The sequence below is a fragment of the Suricata suricatta genome, chromosome 7 (genome assembly GCF_006229205.1).
Source record: "Suricata suricatta isolate VVHF042 chromosome 7, meerkat_22Aug2017_6uvM2_HiC, whole genome shotgun sequence".
Taxonomy (NCBI): Eukaryota; Metazoa; Chordata; class Mammalia; order Carnivora; family Herpestidae; genus Suricata; species Suricata suricatta.
Genome location: NC_043706.1, coordinates 135,650,468 through 135,665,865, shown reverse-complemented (window position 1 = coordinate 135,665,865; position 15,398 = coordinate 135,650,468). Strand labels below are relative to the sequence as shown.

The window sequence follows — 15,398 nt, the reverse complement described above, 5'->3', positions numbered from 1 at the left end:
CGGCCGGCGCCTTCGCGGGATGGGCCGGGGCGCGGCCTCGCTCGCTCGCCTTCTGCGCCCCTTCCGCCGCAGCGGGGCCGTCGAGGGCTCCCGGACCCCCGAGTCCCAGAGGACCTTGTGGGGGCGTGTCCGCGGCCTGGACCGAGGTCCCCGGAGGTGTGCGGGGTCTGTGCCCGCACCCCTCCCCCCGGCCGCGCCCGGCCCGGAGCCCCGCACTCTCGGAGCCTCCTCCCGGGCTCTTCCCTCTACACCTGCCTGCGGGCCGCGTCGCAGAGGGGCCCGGCGGGGACAAGCCCGCCTCTCTGGTTGCCTCTTCCGGCAGTCGGAGTTTTCTCGCGCCTTGGCCCAAGTGTTTGCCTTTTCCCCGCGTGATGTTTTTCCTTCCTGCAGTGTGCACGGATGTTTTTCCTTCTCTGCAATGACAGAGAAGCAAGTGAGTGAAAAAAGCCACCTGAAATCCCGGCCCCTGTCCGGAACCGCATCGGCATCTCGGCGTCTGTGCAGCCACATCGTGCGCTGGGCTGGGGGTGGGGGTGTGTATACAGACATATTATTTTTCCAAACGAGGGATGGCATCGTCCCACTGACCTCCGTACCCCGCTTTCCCACTCATCAGGGCAAGTCGCATCCCCTCTGGTGGCGCTGCGGAGGTGGAAAACGCACCCAGGAGGAGTCCACAGAGTCCCCCCCCCCCCCCCCCCCCCGCTGGAGCGTCTCGGGCCCCAAGTCCCCAAGGCCAGCACCGCCCACACCGCCATCAGCTCAGTTGTGAGGTCTTCTCCCTGCAGCAGCTCCCAAGGCTCCATTTTGTGCCCTTCAAGAACATTCTGAAGACACCCCATTCCTGTCCCTTTTCTCTCGTCTTCCGTGCCCACCTTTGAGTTGAAACAACTCTGCCCTTTGTAGAGTGGTTCTTCTCTCTTGTGACTCTTTTTTTTTTTTAATGTTTTATTCGTTTTTGAGAGAGAGAAAGAGAGAGCACGAGCGGGGGAGGGGCAGAGAGAGAGGGAGACACAGAATCCGAAGTAGCTCCAGACTCCAAGCTGTCACCACAGAGCCCAGACACCAGGCTCGAACTCAAAAACCACATGGTGGTGACCTGAGCCCAAGTCCAATGCTTAGGCAACTGAGCGGTCGATGCGCCCTCCTCTCTTGTGACTTTAAATATAAGCAATATGGGAGCGCCTGGGTGGCTTAGTTGGTTAAGCATCAGACTTTGGCTCAGGTCATGATCTTGCAGTTTGTGGGTTTGAGCCCTGCAGCTCTGTGCTGACAGGCTTGGAGCTCCTTCTCTCTCTGTCCCACCCCTGCTTGCGCTCTGTGTCTCTTTCTCTCAAGAATGAATAAATGTTAAAAAAATTTTTTTAAAGAAAAGAATACATCTCTTTTAAAAAATAAATAAAAGCGATATGAAATGAATCTGTACTGACACACGAAGGAACAACATTCTTCCTTTCTGCACGTGGGGCAGGAAAGATGGGCCTCCCGAGCATCGGCGTGGGGTGTGGGGAGGCGATTCTGCGCACCCCCACCCCAGGGACATTTGACAATGCCTGAAGGTGTTTGTAATTATCATGATGGGGCAACTGCACCTAGCATCTCGCGGATGGAGACCAGAGATGTTGCAGAGCACCCATCGATGCACAGGAGTGCCCCAGGAGATAATCAGCGCCCCCCTCCCCACAATGGCATAGTACAAAGGTCCAGGCCCCCTGCTGCAGATATCTGTCACCACCCTCTCTTGGGGCCCAGGAGCCTCCTAGCCGAGGTCTGCCTGCAGCACTGCCTGAGGGGCTGTGGCCTTGACTGGTCACTCATAGGCCCTGTCGGTTCCACCCCAGACAGGAAAGGCCTGGTGGCAAAGAAGGGCAAGGGGTTGAAAGGCCAGTCTCTGCTGAGATGAGGTCCCAGAGCAACTGGGGAGGTGGGAGGAGAATAATCCAGTAGCCCGTGGGCCCTGTTGTGCTTGATTTTGTTTTACGGTGCGTGGACTCAGATGGTTTCCTCAGGTATGGGGGGGGGGGGAACGCATTTCAGCTCCTTTGACTACAGAATCCCAGAGTGTTAGAGCTCAAGGAGCCTGACACATTTTCTCCTCCAACCATTTCATTTTCCAGAACGGACGTGGGACCCAGACTCGGGAGACATAAAGCCCCTGTGCCTCAGTTTCTTAAGTTTCAAATAATATGGCCTCTCCCTGTTGCCAGGCACTACCCCTGCTTCAGGCATGTTCACACACGTTCTCTGCATTGCTCCCAACAACCGAGTGACGGAAAAGTTACTTGCCCACTTCACAGGTGACGGCGCTGAGGCTCATGGGCTCCAGGTTAATTTCCCGGAAGCCAGAGAGCCAGCGGGGGCCGGGTGGGGGGTGGGGGGAAGCCCACCGGATTTCTCTCACCCTGAACGAGACCAAGCCATTGGCTCTAACTTGGCTGCCCATTAGAATCATCTGGAGCATTTGAACAAAGCAGATGCACAGGTCGCCCCCCAGAGATCTGCATTAACCGGTCTGGGGCCTGTTCAGGGCACTGAGGTTTTACCAGCACCCCCTGGGGAGTGCAGTCGCATTGGAGTTAGGAAACCCTCTGAGGCAGGCACCCTCTGAGCCCCACCACGGGGCCTGGGTTAATGTCACAGAGGTGATTTGAAGGCAAGGAAGGGTTTGTTTCGAAAAATGTCGAGGTCTTTGACATCTTCCTGGTAACAAGCCCGTATTCTGTGTCTAGAAGAATTAGGGTTGGCGTCAAATGAGGTTTCTTTCCATCTGAATATTGAGGTCTCCAAACCTGGTCTATTTTGAGACCTGTATTTTCTGGCTGCTCCCCGGATGTGGGAGGGTTGAAATAACAGCGTAAAATATACTCCTGGGCCACAGGGTGAGGGGGGAGCCCGATCACCCCCGCTCTGTGTGGGCAGCCCCGGGGCCACCTCCCTGAGTTTACCCGCTCACGGCACCCTCCCTCCCAGACATCTGCACCTTTCGCAGAAACTCTGGAAATGGAAAGCCACTCAGAAGAAGAACATGCCAGAACATTCCAGAGGCAGACAGGAAACTGGAGCTGGGGGTGGAGTGGGGCTTCCACCCACGGCCCTCCCACACCTCTTTCATTCCTTTTGAAGAAATGTGGCTCAAGTCTGGGACAAAGGAACAAATATTTACACACAGCTTTAAGGCCTGTGTTTCCCTTGAGTTGCAGACATCATCTGCATTTTTGTCCTTCGGAGGGAAGAGCACCTTTAAAGTCCAGGAAGCAATGGAGCAGGTGCTCTCGTTCAATCCTGGCAACAACAGGAGGCGTCTCCAGGCCAACAGAGGCCCCAGGGCGGCCAGTGCTGGTCTGTGGTCCTGTCCCTACCCGCCTTGGCATCTCACCTCCCTGGGAGCTGGTTAGGCCCGGACCCAGGTGACAGCCACGTCTCCATGTTGTCCTTGCCCGAGCGCATCCGTATCTTCTCTGGAAGCCCCAAATCCACAGCTCTGGAGCGATATTAGAACACCACTCCTGTGATTTTATCTCATCACTTTAATTTCTTCTTTAATTTTGTCACATTCCTCAAGCTCTCTTTTGACGGGGATTTGTGCATGAAAAATGACTGCACCATTCTGCAAGGGTTTACACACGTGTCTGTGGTGTGCACGCGTGTGGGAGCCTGGGTGGGTTTTAACCGACGTGCTGATTCTCAAGCGTGGTCTGGAACCAGCAGCTTCGGCAGCACCTGAGGACTTGTTAGAAATGCAAATTCTCAAGCCCCGCCCCAGATCTACTGACTGGGAAAGGCGGGTGGAGCCCCTGGGTGTTCTCTTGCCTGAGAAAGTCCGAGAACCACTTATCTTCAGTATAATCCAGTGTTTTATGATCTGCTTAATACAGAAATCTGCCCCATTAACATATGAATATATAAACAATAAGACCCCCACAGTGTTGCAGAGGGGTCGGTAGAATTTTCCTTTTTCAAATTTCTTTGTTTATTATTTAACTCAGTCTCATGCACACTCATTTCATCTCTCCTCAGGTTTTGAGAGTCCTCTCCTCACCACCTGGCTTTATTCATAGGGACATTCAGTCATTGAGAAAAGTGGTCTGAGTTTCAGTACTTCACACTAAAGTAATGGTGTCAAAGAGCGTGGCTAAAGAAAGTTGTGATTAAGTCAAAGGAATGAAGCTGCAATGGTGGAATTTCAGACACCTGGATGAATGGTGGTGACCGTGATGTGGAGGTGATGGAAGAGGAGGTGGGAGTGATGGTGGTGGTGGAGGTGCTGGTAGTGGTGATGGTGATGATGGTGGGTGTAGTGGTGTAGGTGATGACGGTGGTAGAAATGATGGTGGTGTGGTGGTGATGGTGATGATGATGGTGGTGACGGTGATGATGGTGGTTGTGGTGACGGTGATGATGGTGGTGGAGGTGGTGATAATGGTAGGGGTGGTGATGATGATTATGGTGGCGGAGATGGTGGTGATGGTGATGGTGGTGGTGGTGGTAGGGGCAGTGATGATGATTATGGTGGTGGCAGTGGTAGTGATGATGATTATGGTCATGGAGGTGGTGGTGGTGATGGTGATGGTCGTGGTGGTGATGGTGGTGGAGGTGGTGATAATGGTAGGGGTGGTGATGATGATTATGGTGGTGGCAGTGGTAGTGATGATGATTATGGTCATGGAGGTGGTGGTGGTGATGGTGATGGTCGTGGTGGTGATGATGGTGGTTGTGGTGATAGTGATTATGGTGGTGATGATGGTGATGATTATGGTCGCAGAGATGGTGGTGATGGTGGTGGAGGTGGTGATGATTATGGTGGTGGAGGCGGTGGTGATGGTGGTGATGATTATGGTCACGGTGGTGGTGGTGGCGGTGGTGGTAGTTGTGACGGTCGTGGTGAGGATGACGGTGGGGTAACAGTGATGCTGGTAATGATGGCAGGGGTGGCATGGAGGTAGAGATGGTGACAGTGAAGGTGGTGGGAGTGGTGTTGGTGTCCTTGGTGTGGGTGATAATGGCACTAGTGCTGCCTACACAGCAATTGCTCAGGTCATATTACCCTCCTGCCCACTCCTTACCCAAAAGGTCCGTCCTGCGTGTGTCATGGCGGGTGCCGTGGTACGTGCCATGGGGTGTGTGATGGTGCACATGCACTTGGACTTACACGAGCATGTGTTAGCCATGTTGGCTTTACGGCCTCCAAAGTTTACAAAACCCCTAAAGCTTTTAAAATAAAAATAGGGGTTAAACCATTTGGATCTTCCAAATTAGAAAGAATAAATGAACCACCCAGCTGTAGTTATAGGCAATTAATGTGATTCTGGGAGGGCTTCGCTGCAAGATAATGGAAAAGCTGATTATAAACGAGCCAGGAGTAACGAGGGAGGTCAGAGCAGTCCCTTAGCTCTGAAGGAGACGCCGGCGCTCTGCTACACGCCGCTGCCGGCCCGGGTGCGGTGCCCTTCCCCGCCGGCTTCGAGCCTGGCTGCCCGCACGGGCCACGCGGGGCGGGCCACCCGGGCTGAGACGGGCCGGTCCCCCCAAGGAGGGGAGGGGCCGGAGGGCTGGAGCCTGGCCTCCTTTGTGCAGCCCCTGCAGCTTCAGAAAGGAACAGCGGCTGAAAATAAACCCAGGGAAGGGCAAGGAAAATGAGGGCAGAAAGGGAGAGAGCAGGAGGAAGGTTCCCCGTGAGAGCGGACTAAAAACAGGACTTCTGACCTGGAAAGACACTGGCGGAAGCGGGGAGATCGGAAAACACGTAGGAGTCAGGGAGCTGACTGGATGTCTCTCTTCACTCTGGCCAAGCAGAATCTCGAAACCACACGGCAGACTCACCATGGTCCTTAGGCCGACCCCCACGGGTTACATATTTGCATCCGATTTTATCCTTGTCTTAATTTTTTTTTAAATCACTCTCCTGGGCTAATATATATATATTCTGTTCTATGACTGATTTTTTTCTAAAAACAGATTCTTTTCTAAAAACAAGTCAGAGCGTAAATGAGCAGACCAAGAAACAGGCCTGCAGCACTTTACGCTCCAAACTCCTACTGTGAGCTGACCAAGTTCACCAGGCAAGTGGTGGTTCAGGCCGAGCTAGGACAATCTTCCACAGCAAGTCATCTTCAGAAGCTGCAGCCTGGGCCATGTCCCCTCTCCGGAGACCTGTCTGCATCCCACCCCCCCTCAGCCAAAGGGATCTTGCACATTTTATGTCCAGCCTCCTGGCCTCCCACTTGGAAAGCCCAGCGTTTGCAGGAGCTGAGTCATGTCCTCAGAGACAGGAAGGGTTCACCCCCTTCCTCAGCTTGCCTGTGAGGGGCCCTCCCCCACTCCCCACTCCGCGTCTGTGGGAGAGACACTGTGGGGTCCTTAAGGGATGTCCCTACCCTGTGGAGGACAGCTACTTCCTCTACACACCCAGTGTCATCATACGGGACCTCGTGAATAAGCCACACGACCCACGGGGGCCTCTGTGCAGTAGTGCATGTGGCTAGTTTGGGAGTGAGACTTTGAGGATTCACGTCTACAGCCTGCAAAGCAACAGCACGTGCAGTAGCTAAGGACCTGAGTTCGAATTCCAGCTCCTCTGCCTACTGGCTGCAAGATCTTCTTAGCCTCTCTGCACATCGGTGTCTTTACTCTTTGGTGGGGACAGCAATCAACCACTTTTGTGCAGTTCCTGTGAGTATTTACAGATATGAGATTTAAAGTGCTTGGTTCAGGAGTACCAGGGTGGCTCAGTCATTTAAGTGTCTGTCTGACTTTAGCTCAGGTTCGTGATCTCATGGTTCATGAGTTCAAGCCCTGTGGCGGGCTCTGTGCTGACAGCTCAGAGCCTGGAGCCTGCTTTGGATTCTGTGTTTCCCTCTCTCTCTGTCCCTCCTGTGCTCACTCAACTCTGTCTCTCAAAAATAAGTAAACATTAAAAAAATTTTTTAAAAATAAAGTGCTTGGTTGAGTGCTGGGCACAATGCAAATTAGAACGATGATCATTTTTATTATTATTTCCCTTGGGTGGCACACACTGGCCTCATAGGCTGTTGGAGAAACTGCACCACTAGAACTTTGATCGGGGTTCAAAGCAGGAGCCACTAGACGCTGCAGACGCCTGGGAGCTGGTGCGTTAGTCCTGTGTGGACCCAGCCCCAGCCCGCACTTGTCGGCAGAGGCCGTCCACCTCCCAGTTGTCTGTCCCCAGTCCTGCCACAGTCTTGTCACGGACACCGTGTTACCACCGCCACAAAGACTGATGCCAAATGGGCCTTGGGCAGAGAAATCAAGCCCTCGGCTTAGGTGAAGGCTAGTGTTTGAAGCCCCCTTCGATTTTGGTGCTCATGCTCCGCGTCGTGGATGCTGTCACATCTGTAGCTACTTTGTCTTCGGACTAAGATTTCCCTATCTGAGGAAATCTTCATGCTGAGGGAATTCTCTCTGGGGAAGCCAGGATTCACAGCTGGGATGCAGCCCCATCAATGAGCCACGACCGTGCGAGCCCTCGATTCAGAGGTAAGGACCGCGGGCTCCGGGGGTGGGTGGGGTGGGTCCTGGGGAGGCAGACATGCCCAGGTTCCTGTGAAGATGTCCGGGGCTGCAGAGCCCGCCCACAGCTGCCGGCCTGTCCCCAGGGCAGAGGCGGCATCAGTGCGGTGGCAGCCGAGGTGGCCGTGGGGCTGAGCTCCTGCCGCCTGATGTGTGGGATGATTTTAGCCACGGATCCTGGAAGACCAGCCTTGCTCTTTCTCCAGCCCTCTCGCGGTTTCTGTGGATCACACAACAACCAATCATTCCCTTTCAGCCTGGCGCAGGTGCGTGCAGTTTTTCACGGACCTGAGTGATCAGCTACCACTTCCGGAATATTCCCCATGAGCCAGGACTTTCCACTGAGCACTTCACTGCATCTTTCCACGGAGCCTCACAACCCTAAGGACACAAGCAACTGATTTCAAAGAGCCAGGCTGCCTCAGGTCTTGGCCTCAGGCCAAGCCATTTGGGGCCAGTGACAGGGCTCTTCAGAAGAGACAGCAATTTTTAGTTTTCAGACCTAAAATGCGCCCCAGATCTTCTCTAGAAGGGACGGAAACTCCCGCTGGGCACTGAAGCCTCTCAGGCTCTCGGAGGTGCTCCCTGGGCCACCTGGAGAGGCTGGGCTTCCCCAGGCCCTCTGCATCCCAGCCTCCTTCCCAGCCTGACGCTGCCGGGAGCGAGGACAGAGGGACAGAGGCGGCTGGACCCTGGGGCTTTGGGGACGGGGTGTGTGCCTCCCCGGCAGCCCTGTCAGTCTTGTGAACCTGGGGCTCAGTCCCAGCTGGGGGCAGAGACCTCATAGCTGCTCAGAAGAGACAGACCCTGGGGCACCTGGGTGGCTCAGTCAGTTGAGCGTCTGACAACGGCTCAGGTCATGACCTCACAGATCGTGAGTTCCAGCCCCTCATCAAGCTCTGTGCTGACAGCTCAGAGTCTGGAGCCTCCTTCCAATTCTGCGTCTCCCCGTCCCCCTTGCCTTCCTCCCACTCACGATCTCTCTCAAAAATAAATTAAAAAACATTAAAAAAATTAAAAAAGAAAGAAGAGACAGACTCTGCCTGAGACTATGTGTGGGTGTGTGTGCGTGCGCATGTGTGGTGGGTATGTGTCTATGTGCTTGTATGTGTGTGTATGTACGTGTGTGTGGTGTGTGTGTACGTAGGTTTTTATGGTGTGTGTCTGTATGTGTGTCTGTGTGCATGCTAATGCACGTGTGTGTGTGTGTGTGTGTGTGTGTGTGTGTGTGTGTGTAAGGTGCTCCTGCTCTGGGCACGGTCCTTTACTTCGGTTCCGAATTGTACTCCATCAGCGCTTTCCACTGCATATTCTGGGTATTCAACTACTCCGTCTATGCACGAGCCAGCACCAGTACCGCCAAAGGGACAGTCATACTCATTCTGTCCTTCAGTTGATCCCTGTCCCGAGTCAACGCTCTCTGTGAACAACACTTTTTAACTCCCTAGTTACTTCCTCCAAGCCGCACACAGAACCCAAGTTCTGGAATCAGACATTTGTCAGGCCCTTCACTTGTGACAAACATATATGAACGTAACAGCATGTGTGCCTGGGGGGGCCTCTGGGGTGGAAGGGACAAGGTGGGCCTTGCGTGTCATAGAAGGGTCCTGATGCCTCAGCCCTGGAAGATGGTGCGACAGGAGGGTGGGTGCTGGCTGGGAAATGTGCAGGCGGGCAACCTGGGAGGGGTTGGGGGTCTCCTCTGAGGCCGGCTCGCCGAGAAGGCAGTGACCCCACAAATGGCTGGTGAAACGTGTTCTAGCGACAGGAAAGCTGAGTGTGGTAGTAAGAAGGTAAGGACAGGACATAATTCAGGGGCCCCCTGCAAAACGAAAACACAGACCCTTGTTCAGAAATTATTAAGAACTTTCAGGGGCGCCTGGGTGGCTCAGTTAGTTAAGCGTCTGACTTGACTCAGGTCATGTCCTCTGGTTCATGGGCTCGAGCCCTGCGTCAGGCTCTGTGCTGACAGTTCAGAGCTTGGGGCCTGCTTTGGATTCTGTGTCTCATTCTCTCTTCTCTGCTCCTCCCCTGCTCGTGCTCTATCTCTCTCAACAATAAATAAACATTAAAAAATACCAAGAAATTATTAGGAACTTCCAGACAGCGACAGCAGAGGAAGCAGCAGCCGGGGGCCCTGTGTGCTGCAGATGGGTGGCCCTGGAGGCGGCCCTGTGGGAAGACAGGGGTTGAGAGGTGGGCAGGGGCAGGCCATGAGACCTTGGATTTTATTCCTGCAACGGAAGCGGTAGGAAGGGCCAAGCTGCGGCAAGATGTGACATGGTGCCCATCCTTGAACCACGGCCTGCCGGCTGGGAGGAGGCTGTGCCGAGGTGGGGAGGGCAGGGGGGAGGTTGGGGGGGAACCAGGGAGTGGCTTGATGGGACCACAGGAGAGGAGGTGGTGGGAGGCGAGGGGGCTTTAGAGAGAGCTGATGGATTGGCTGCAGGCTGGGAGGGGACCAAAGCCCTAGGACCCTGCCTGATTTGCAGTGTGAGGCGCCCCCCTCTCAGCCAGCCCCCCTGGGAGCACAGACGGGCACCCTCTCCCAGGGACGTCCTTTCTCTCTCTCCTCACGGAAACCTCATCGCAGCTCACACGCAGCGACAGTGCTTGCTGGAGACTGGTCACAGTCAGAGGCCATCCTGCCAGATGCTAAATCTCCCCGGCAAGAAATCCAAAGACAAAATGTGCAGCGGCCACTGTCCAAAACCACTGTGTACAGAACAGCACAGAGCCCGTCAGAGCGGCAGGTGTCACAGCAGCAAACACTGGAGCCCGATGTGTTGACTTTGGCAAGCTCCTGCACGACTTGTCATGGAAATGGAGTTTATCGACATTGAAAACTGGGACTCTAGAACTCAGCGAGGCTACCTGCTCCGACTGTCAGCCAAAGTGATCTCCGGAAGCGCAAGAGTTACCATTTCCTGTGTGCGTGGCCCGTGCAGGGGATGGCCAAGTGCCCCGGAGACTTTGCACGTGTCATCTGACTCCGTCCTTCCCGTGAGGGTTAGTGTGATTATGCCTATGTTTCAGCTGCTGAAAACGGGGCTCAGAGAAGCTGAGTGATTTAAGATCACACAGGCAGTTAAATGAAGCCCAAATTTTATTTGTTTTTAATGTTTATTTTTGAGAGAGAGAGAGAGACATACAGAGTGTGGAGTGTGAGTAGGGGAGGGACAGAGAGAGGCGGACACAGAATCAGGAGGCTCCAGGCTCTGAGCTGTCAGCACAGAGCCTGACACAGGGCTCCAACCTATGAACCGCGAGATCATGACCTGAGTCGAAGCCAGACGCTTAACTGACTGAGCCACCCAGGCGCCCCAGTGAAACCCAAATTTAAAAAACCAGGTGGCAAATCCTGTGAGCATTATAATTGGGCTTATCTGGTCACAAGAATCCTGGGGTCCTCTGCCAGTGGGTGATATGGGAGGGGGCATGGGACCTGTTCTGGGCAACGAGGCTGGAGAGAAAGGCGTGGGACAGGGGCTTCTGGGAAACAAGTTTCTGCCTCCTAGAAAAGGGTGAGCAGTTCATGAACAAACACCGTTTGAGTCTCCCCTCCCTCCTTCCTGCCTGTGGGCGTGTTGTAGGAAGGTAAGGCGTGTGGCTTAGGGCAGCCTTTTAAGATCCACGAGGTGACCAGAGAAAGCCAACCAGCTGAAGATGCGAAATGGAACTTGGAATGTGTGGCCACTGGGCTGTCACACCGAGCTCAGGACCTCCCACTGGCAGATTCTTCTTGAGTAAACAGTAAATGTCTTTATGGCCGAAGTCACTGTTAGGTAGTTATTAGTTATTTTCAGTTGAACACCTCCTAACATAAATCCTGGGCCAGTCTAACTTCAAGGCCCATGACTTTTTTTTTTAAGTTTATTTTGTTTATTTTGAGAGAGACAGAGACAGTGTGAGCAGGGGAGGGGCAGAGAGAAAGAGAGAGAATCTTAAGCAGCCTCTGCACTGTCAGCATAGAGCCCAACAGAGGGTTTGATCCTTCAAAACGTGAGATCATGACCTGAACTGAAATCAAGAGTCAGACGCTTAACTGACTGAGCGACCCAAGCACCCTCAAAGCCCATGATCTGTTTCCTGTTACACTCCAGTGTTTACATGGGGGTCCAGCTGTCATCCGATGTCCACTGTCAGCCTAATGCCCAACAATTACAGAAACCATCAGATTTAGAAACTGAAAAGAACACTCAGTTTAAAGAAGGAGAGGTGGTCAGTTCGGCAAGATCAGAAATCTGGCTTCTGGCCTTAATCGTTCTTGGCACAAACCCTAGCATTACAGAACTTCAGAGCTGGAACAGACCAAAACAATCATCTCTTTAAGCCCCGTATTCTAGATGGTGAAATTGAGCCTTTGAGAGGCTAAGACTCGCCTCAGGCTTCACAGAGAGCAGCAGCCCCACGGGAACTCCACTCCACCAGCCCACTCTGAGACAAGGGGTCTCTTCCTTGCTCTCCACACAAACTCTTTATTGACTTTGTCCCAAACTCTGGCTGGCCAATCATCTCAAATCAAAAAGGAATTCTTGAGTACCTGGGTGGTTCAGTCAGTTACGCATCGGACTCTTGGTTCAGCTCAGGTCACGATCTGCGGTTTCGTGAGTTCGAGCCCCAGATTGGGCTCTGCACTGGTGGTGTGGAGCTTACTTAAGATTCTCTCTCTCTCTCTCTCTCTCTCTCTCTCTCTCTCTCTGTCTCTCCTCTGCCCCTTCCCCACTCGCGCTGTCTCCCTCTCTCCCTTCCTCTCTCTTTCTCTCTCAAATAAATAAACTAAAAAAAAAAAAAGAAAGAAAGAAGGAAGTTCTCAGCTGAATCACATTCTTGCGACAGGATAAACGTTGGTGTCATTAACTGAAGTTCTTTCATGCACACTTCCCTGCTGTATCGAGTTACCCCCCCTCTTCCAATGACTTCAGCCCCGCACACCCGGCCCAGAAAATAAAAAGAACCCGGGGGGGGGGGGGTCAGTGTAGAGAGTGTGAAATGTCTGGCTTTTCAAATTCAAATTAGTTCTTGAGTCTCATCACAGAGACAGCAGTCTTGAAAGGAAGTATTGGACATTTGGAAATTGAGAGACTAGCTCTGGCGGGATCCAGTCAGAGGTGTGTCCCTTAGAAGAGAAGAGCCTGAGGAGTCAGACCACCACGCCCTTTAATGATGACTGCCCGGCAGGAGAGAAAGGGAGCGCAGGTGCTGGAAAAGCCCTTTAAAGGTGATAGATGTCCAGGGAGAAAGGGCAGGGAGGTCAACAGAGGCACAGGAGCAGCCCTGGTGACCCCAGCATTTCGGGGGCACCAGCAAGTCCCTACAGGTGTCTGTGCTGGGTGGCTATGCAGTGGCACACACTGAGGCTGTCCTACCCGGTTGTAGATGAACCAAAGCACCAAACGTCTCCCCACCAGCTAAGACGCTGGAGACCCCAGGTCTGAGATCCGCCCTTTTCCCTCAGCACATCTCTTATTCCCAACCTCTCCATCACCAACTTCTGCCCCTACCTGGGAATAAACACTCACTGAGAGCCACAGCTCAGGGATCAGGATACTTAGCACCCACAGTCTCCTTTGTGATTTTGGTCACATCCTGTAAAGTCTCCCCCAGAAAGCTGGGAAACCCAGTTGCACCCACAGCTTTGGGAACTTGGGCTTGGACCGGGGGTCAGCAGCCACTCGTGCAGCACCCCCACTCCCCCTTAGGCCCCAGGAAGAGGGTGTCCAGGAAACCCAGCCTTCCTGCGGGCACTTAATTTCCGATGCTGGTTGCGAGAATTGGTGCGTGGGAGGTACACGCAATTCCCCAATCACCCATGGCTCCCCGGTGCCAACGCTGAACGCCCCACGGGCCAGCCGGTCATGGGAAGCTGCAGGTCCCAAGACCACCCCTCCACCCATCGGCTGGGCCGGCGGAACCCCGCTTCCCCTATCCCGCGGCAATCGGTGGGGCCCGGGGCCTTGCGTCCCCCATGCAGCGCTGCAGCCCAGTCTCACCTGCGCCCCGTGTGGGGCTCCTGGCGATTCCAGTTACGGGGAGGCCTCGGTGGGTTTTAGATCCTTCTGAACGACTTGCGCCGGGGCCTTGCAGCCCCTGCGAGCCCTGCCTCCCGCCCCACGATGCCCGCAGAACTGCTGCGCGGCCCCAGGCCCGGGTGCAAGGGCTCCTCTGCCTCGCGGCCCGGCAACAGCGCCACGTTCCTGGGGGCAGACCCTCTGGCCACGGCGCGTCCTGATTGGCCCAAGCCGCAGCGCGCGCTAAGCTCCCTGGCAGTGATTGGCTAGAAGTGAGCCAGGCAGGCAGCCCCGGTCACATTACGGGCTCGCTAGGGAGAGGCCCCGAGAGACGTCCGTCCTCTCGAGGCTGTGTCAGGATGTCCAGCTCGACGCGGACCCGGAGCCCCACGGGCCGAAGCTGGTGCCTCCGGACCTTCAGACGCCTGCTGTGAAATAACACCTGGCACCTTTTCCTTGGCCTCTGCAGGAAGCAGCCTCACTGTTCCCGGATTCTAGAAATGCTGGAAACACTTCCGAGGCCTCTGTGGAGTCAAGTCCTACGTGGTTTTGCCCTTTCTCACCTGGGGCCTTTCCCTCTCTTTCTTGTTTGCACTCTCTTTGCTTGACCTTCTCTAGCGACCAGCTCTGAAGTGCATCTCTTTATGCTTCTACCCAAGTTTCCCTGCTGCCCGGGAGCGGTGAAGAGACTGCCATTTCCTGCCTTGTGTCTGTGGGCCAGGGACTTACATATGCTAATTATTATCCTCACCCTTGGGCCGTCATTATCCTGACTTTACAGACACTTACGGTCACCGAAGCTCAGAGAGGTTGACTGGCTTGTCTGAGGTCACAAAGCTGGCAGCTGACAGAAACAGAAATTGAATCCTTATTAGTCAGTCTCTTGGCACCTGGGCTACTCTACGCCCCTGCCTGGGGCCTTGGCTGTCCACCTCCTGTCCCCCACCCTCCCTCCTGGCCCCTGCTCTTCACCATGTCTTCACCTTGACCTGGCGTCACTGTCCAGGAGCAGGAGCAGGAGATGCCTCCACTGCAGTGAAGAGGAAGGAAGGGAGTGTGACGTATCATCGACATGCTCACAGCATCACAAACCACCAAGGTCCTCAGTGACACGTGACAATGCGCTAGGCCTCCCTGCTCCATTGGCTCCAGGCTTGCCCACATGACTCGCTTAGGCAGCGGGCATCCGGGAGGACTCACACGGGACAGTTCTGAGAAGAACTTGTCTGTGGGCCAGGGACTTACATATGCTAATTGACTTCTTACACTTCTGCAAGCTTGAGAAGAAGCTTCCTCGGAGCAGCTGCTGCCCCTCCGGCCTGGGCCCAGCCCGCATACGCCTGGAGGAGAGTCATTCCTGAGCTCAGTGGGGAGAAGCTGAGGCTTCCGGTCACACCCAGCCTGGAACAGTGACTCCAAGCCACGTGCAGACGCTGAGCGATGCCAAATGAGGTGAGCAGAGCTGCCCAGCTGCCCCGTAAGTGCTTATCAGGTGGCACTGAGGTTCTTGGTGATTGGCTACATGCAAGGGGGTGAGGATTCTCTGTGCTCTGTTTGCATTTATATTTTCATAACTTGTATTGGTTTGCCACATCTTTGACCTTTGGCCTTCGGGTGCTATTTCTAGAATTTCTTGTGGGTAAAGCACTGAACAGAGGACCTGATAGAGAGTGGACACTTGGTAAATGCAGTAGTGATCATGATGACAATGGTGGTGATTATGGTGGTGATGGTGGTGGTGATGATGGTAGTGATGATGGTGGTGGTGATGGTGGTGGTGATGATGGTGATGATGGTGGTGATGATGATGGTGGTGATGGTGGTGGTGATGATGGTGGTGATGATGATGGTGATGATGGT

General features: G+C 54.3%; 4 long non-coding RNA genes across 6 annotated transcripts in view; 2 read left to right on the top strand and 2 right to left on the bottom strand.

Annotated features, from left to right (window-relative positions):
* Positions 1-630, bottom strand: part of LOC115295839 — a 10,235-nt gene extending 9,605 nt beyond the window's left edge. The window contains exon 1 of the long non-coding RNA XR_003910597.1: positions 452-630. This is a non-coding gene — a long non-coding RNA (uncharacterized LOC115295839). The remainder of the gene's footprint in view (positions 1-451) is intronic.
* A 6,331-nt stretch (positions 631-6,961) lies between these two features.
* On the bottom strand, positions 6,962-14,810 carry LOC115295838. 2 transcript variants are annotated; one of them, XR_003910594.1, is made up of 3 exons: positions 14,522-14,810; positions 14,328-14,382; positions 6,962-7,747 (listed from the first exon to the last, which is right to left on the bottom strand). It is a non-coding gene; the product is annotated as an uncharacterized LOC115295838 (long non-coding RNA). The 2 variants fall into 2 exon arrangements; XR_003910595.1 differs by lacking the exons at positions 14,328-14,382; positions 14,522-14,810 and adding an exon at positions 12,071-12,113.
* LOC115295841 lies at positions 9,203-11,151 on the top strand. 2 transcript variants are annotated; one of them, XR_003910599.1, is made up of 3 exons: positions 9,203-9,320; positions 10,121-10,536; positions 11,121-11,151. It is a non-coding gene; the product is annotated as an uncharacterized LOC115295841 (long non-coding RNA). The 2 variants fall into 2 exon arrangements; XR_003910598.1 differs by lacking the exon at positions 11,121-11,151 and having other exon boundaries at positions 10,121-10,636.
* The window catches only part of LOC115295836, a 3,997-nt gene continuing 2,461 nt past the window's right edge, over positions 13,863-15,398 (top strand). The window contains exon 1 of the long non-coding RNA XR_003910592.1: positions 13,863-14,990. This is a non-coding gene — a long non-coding RNA (uncharacterized LOC115295836). The remainder of the gene's footprint in view (positions 14,991-15,398) is intronic.